This window comes from Gambusia affinis, linkage group LG23, assembly GCF_019740435.1.
Source record: "Gambusia affinis linkage group LG23, SWU_Gaff_1.0, whole genome shotgun sequence".
NCBI lineage: Eukaryota > Metazoa > Chordata > Actinopteri > Cyprinodontiformes > Poeciliidae > Gambusia > Gambusia affinis.
The window spans coordinates 2782656-2788275 of NC_057890.1; the positions used below are offsets into that span (position 1 = coordinate 2782656).

At 38.4% G+C, this 5620-nt stretch overlaps 1 long non-coding RNA gene across 1 annotated transcript in view; it reads left to right on the forward strand.

Annotated features, from left to right (window-relative positions):
* Positions 1-3808, forward strand: part of LOC122826681 — a 5301-nt gene extending 1493 nt beyond the window's left edge. The window contains exons 4-5 of the long non-coding RNA XR_006369841.1: positions 3381-3452; positions 3769-3808. This is a non-coding gene — a long non-coding RNA (uncharacterized LOC122826681). The remainder of the gene's footprint in view (positions 1-3380; positions 3453-3768) is intronic.
* The last annotated feature ends 1812 nt before the right edge of the window (positions 3809-5620 follow it).

The following is a 5620-nucleotide window of genomic DNA, read 5'->3' on the forward strand; positions in this document are numbered from 1 at the left end:
GGTGTCCAACGACCAACATATTATCTAAAACTAAGTCATTGAAATGATATTAAGTACTGTTCAAACACACAGGTATTGTCTAGTACTTGATATGTAAAGCTGCATTAAAAGGGAGGACAGAGGTTTGAAATTACAAGTACAAAAGAATGAAAGTTACATGTAGAAACGCCCATACACAGAGGTCCTGTGTAATACTCATCATGTAAGTTGCCAGAATAAGGAGGACATAGTTTTGAAAGAATGAAAGTGACATGTAGAAATGCCTATACAGGTCCTGTGTAATACTCAAAATGTAAGGTCCCTGAATAAGGAGGACTGTTTTCTACATTGGGAACAAACTCTTCAATGAGTGTTCTTTACATTTCAGATTTCCAAAGATGAATTGTGTCAGGCTGGTGATGTGGAAACATGCGGATCCTGTTCAACCAACCCTCCAGAGGTAATTTTGGTGTCCAACAACCAACATATTTTCTAAAACTAAGTAATTGAAATGATATTAAGTACTGTTCAAACACACAGGTATTGTCTAGAACTTGATATGTAAAGCTGCATTAAAAGGGAGGACAGAGGTTTGAAATTACAAGTACAAAAGAATGAAAGTTACATGTAGAAACCGCCATACACAGAGGTCCTGTGTAATACTCATCATGTAAGGTGCCAGAATAAGGAGGACATAGTTTTGAAAGAATGAAAGTGACATGTAGAAACGCCTATACACGCAGGTCCTGTGTAATACTCAAAATGTAAGGTCCCTGAATAAGGAGGACTGTTTTCTACATTGGGAACAAACTCGCATTCAATGAGTGTTCTTTACATTTCAGATTTCCAAAGATGAATTGTGTCAGGCTGGTGATGTGGAAACATGCAGATCCTGTTCAACCAACCCTCCAGAGGTAATTTTGGTGTCCAACGACCAACATATTTTCTAAAACTAAGTCATAGAAATGTTATTAAGTACTGTCCAAACACACAGGTATTGTCTAGAACTTGATATGTAAAGCTGCATTAAAAGGGAGGACAGAGGTTTGAAATTACAAGTACAGTTGTGGTCAAAAGTGTACATACACTTGTAAAAAATCATAATGTTATGGCTGTCTTGAGTTTCCAATAAGTTCTACAACTCTTATTTTTCTGTGATAGAGTGATCGGAACACATACATGTTTGTCACAAAAAACAGTCATAAAGTTTGGTTCTTTCATAAATTTATTATGGGTCTGCTGAAAATGTCACCAAATCTGCTGGGTCAAAAATATACATACAGCAACAAAATATGTCAATTTTGGTGATGTAGCGAGTTGTGTCAATCAAATTAGCTTCATGTCATGGCCTCTTCACTTCTTCTAAGTGATTCTGATTGACTACAGCTGTTGACTTCTCATGAGCCCATTTAAATAGGGCTCATTTGACCCAGTGATTAGACTCAGCTACAAAAGCTACAATGGGAAAGTCAAAGGAACTCAGTGTGGATCTGAAAAAGCGAATTATTGACTTGAACAAGTCAGGGAAGTCACTTGGAGCCATTTCAAAGCAGCTACAGGTCCCAAGAGCAACTGTGCAGACAATTATACGCAAGTATAAAGTGCATGGAACAGTTGTGTCACTGCCACGATCAGGAAGAAAACGCAAGCTATCACATGCTGCCGAGAGGAGATTGGTCAGGATGGTCAAGAGTCAACCAAGAATCACCAAGAAGCAGGTCTGCAAGGATTTGGAAGCTGATGGAACACAGGTGTCAGTCTCCACAGTCAAGCGTGTTTTACATCGCCATGGACTGAGAGGCTGCCGTGCAAGAAAGAAGCCCTTGCTCCAGAAAAGGCACCTTAAGACTCGACTGAAGTTTGCTGCTGATCACATGGACAAAGATAAAACCTTCTGGAGGAAAGTTCTCTGGTCAGACGAAACAAAAATTAAGCTGTTTGGCCACAACACCCAGCAATATGTTTGGAGGAGAAAAGGTGAGGCCTTTAATCCCAGGAACACCATGCCTACTGTCAAGCATGGTGGTGGTAGTATTATGCTCTGGGGATGTTTTGCTGCCAGTGGAACTGGTTCTTTGCAGAAAGTAAATGGGATAATGAAGAAGGAGGATTACCTCCAAATTCTGCAGGAAAACTTAAAACCATCAGCCCGAAGGTTGGGTCTTGGGCACAGTTGGGTGTTCCAACAAGACAATGACCCAAAACACACATCAAAAGTGGTAAAGGAATGGCTAAACCAGGCTAGAATTAAGGTTTTAGAATGGCCTTCCCAAAGTCCTGACTTAAACCCCATTGAGAACATGTGGACAGTGCTAAAGAAACAGGTTCATGCAAGAAAACCATCACATTTAGCTGAACTGCACCAATTCTGTCAAGAAGAGTGGTCAAACATTCGACCTGAAGCTTGCCAGGACCTTGTGGATGGCTACCAAAAGCGCCTAGTTGCCGTGAAAATGGCCAAGGGACATGTAACCAAATACTAATGTTGCTGTATGTATATTTTTGACCCAGCAGATTTGGTGACATTTTCAGCAGACCCATAATAAATTTATGAAAGAACCAAACTTTATGACTGTTTTTTGTGACAAACATGTATGTGTTCCGATCACTCTATCACAGAAAAATAAGAGTTGTAGAACTTATTGAAGACTCAAGACAGCCATAACATTATGATTTTTTACAAGTGTATGTACACTTTTGACCACAACTGTACAAAAGAATGAAAGTTGCATGTAAAAACGCCCATACACAAAGGTCCTGTGTAATACTCATCATGTAAGGTGCCAGAATAAGGAGGACATAGTTTTGAAAGAATGAAAGTGACATGTAGAAACGCCTATACACGCAGGTCCTGTGTAATACTCAAAATGTAAGGTCCCTGAATAAGGAGGACTGTTTTCTACATTGGGAACAAACTCGCATTCAATGAGTGTTCTTTACATTTCAGATTTCCAAAGATGAATTGTGTCAGGCTGGTGATGTGGAAACATGCAGATCCTGTTCAACCAACCCTCCAGAGGTAATTTTGGTGTCCAACAACCAACATATTTTCTAAAACTAAGTCATTGAAATGTTATTAAGTACTGTTCAAACACACAGGTATTGTCTAGAACTTGATATGTAAAGCTGCATTAAAAGGGAGGACAGAGGTTTGAAATTACAAGTACAAAAGAATGAAAGTTACATGTAAAAACGCCCATACACAAAGGTCCTGTGTATTACTCATCATGTAAGGTGCCAGAATAAGGAGGACATAGTTTTGAAAGAATGAAAGTGACATGTAGAAACCCCTATACACGCAGGTCCTGTGTAATACTCAAAATGTAAGGTCCCTGAATAAGGAGGACTGTTTTCTACATTGGGAACAAACTCGCATTCAATGAGTGTTCTTTACATTTCAGATTTCCAAAAAGGAACCGTATCAGGCTGGTGACGTGGATGCATGGGGATCCTTTTTAACCAACCCTCCTGAGGTACTATTGGTCTCCAAAGACCAACTTATTTTCTAAATGAAGTCATTAAAATGGTATTAACTACTGTTCAAACAAACAGGTCTTGTGTAATATTCATCATGTAAGATGCAGGTATATAGAGGACTGAGTTTTGAAGTTACAAAAAATTGAAAGTTACATGTAGAAGTGCACAGACACACAGGTCTTGTGTAATATTCAACATGTAATGTGCAGGAATATGGAGAACTGTTTTCTACATTGGGAAGAGACTCACCTTAAGCGAGTGTTCTTTACTTTTCAGTTGATTAACCCCATATTTTTTATATGTTCTTTTCAGCACAAAGTAAACACAGATGGTAAGGGGAAAGAGCTCAACAGAAAACTAAAACAGAAGGACATAGAGCCCCGCAGAAAAAGGAACACAAATAAAAATTCTGGTAAATCACCACACCTACACAAGTCTTGAAACACCAAGCTAGTTAAGCTCAAAAGCACAACTGAAGCATGGTCAAAAGTAATGATCTACACCACTGAAAGGCAATAGGGTGACCATGTTCTTCTTTATGCATGATATTTTGAGCAGACATTATCCAATATGTCATCTGGCTTAAATTACCACACACATACCATTTAACTGTGCCTTGTATTAAAATGATAATCTTTCACACAGCCAATGTTCAGATGCTAGAAAATCTAATTTGGTGATCAGTAATGGGACTGTTTATACTACTTTCTCTATCCCAATCTTAATCTGAAATACATTCACATATTTATATTTTTTTCAAAATATCAAAGCACCACAAAACTAATAAGCAAAGTAATCAGAGTATATCTTTAAATTTGGTTAATTTTAAGATATTAACCAAATTTAACATCTAAAATTTGATTAATCTCTGGTTTTAGGAAACCAGAGATCTCAATAAATGGCCCTTTGCTGATGCTGCACCTGTACAGAACCTGTATTTTGGTGGAGTCAGTGAGATGGTTCAGAGTGGGATCTCCTTCACTGGAAAGAAGACTAGGCACCAGCATTAGAAGGAGGAACAAGTCTTTTGGCTTTGGATGGTTCTTCACCAGCTGCTGAGGCCTGTTTGTCAAACAAATGCAATTTTAAATTATGAAAAAAAAAAATTTCTAGAATTCCCTCAAATAATTAATCATACATACCAAGCAACCATACCAAGTGTTAACCTGTTTGGCATTTGCAGAAATTAATTTTCATCGATGCAACCTACATGCTCATTTCTGTAGCTTCTCCCACTAATGTATGTTCTTTATGAATGCTTATTTGAAAACAGGCATTACATAATTTATAACCAAGAAAAATTAACAATTGGAGTTGGTTTACACTAATGAATTATTTCTTTTTTCTAGCATCTAAGGAAAGTGCTAGGAGAGCAAAAAAGCATCCATGATCTCACTGGATATTGCTGAGGTCATGATGCACTTTGTCTAACACATCAAGAAAGGACAACTGGCCACTATAATAGAATGCCAGCATTATCTTTTTGATTTAACAATAGACCCGTAATTCATTTAACTTTGCCATTCACAGATTTTCCTTTATGTTCACAAACAGAATTGTTGCTCTAGTTCTTAGTGAAGGTGCTGTAAATAAAGTCCACTTTCTGTGTAGCCATATTCCATATTTCCATGTTTGGACTTAATACATATATATTTCATGTTTGTGTATGCTGTGGTCCTGATAAATAAAATTGGCCCTGACAATTACTGTTGGTATCATGGGCGGAGCCAAGCACCTCATTATCGTCTGTCCTTCTAATACAGCATTGCATCAGGTTCTTGTATTTTGAGTTCTGATGTGTGTATTGAAGTTTTCAAGTGAGATCTATGTTGTGTAGCTCAAACAAGATTTTTTACAACTTACTAGGTCTTTCTAGCACAAGTGGAAAGGGGTGACTGTTTAGTGTTGCAAAAAACTGGTTTGAAAAAATTGTCCCTCTAAACCACCAAAACCCGTATGTGTGTGTGTGTGTGTGTGTGTGTGCGTGTGTGTGTGTGTGTGTGCGTGTGTGTGTGTGTGTTTTCATTCCTCTGTTTTTGAGACGAGATAACGGGGAGAATAATCTTCAGCTGAGTCGGAGGAAAACGGCAGAGGTGTAGAGCCTGGACCCGTGGGAAGCTAGCCTGGGCCGGCTAATGAAGGAGCATCTCTGGGATGATCGAAG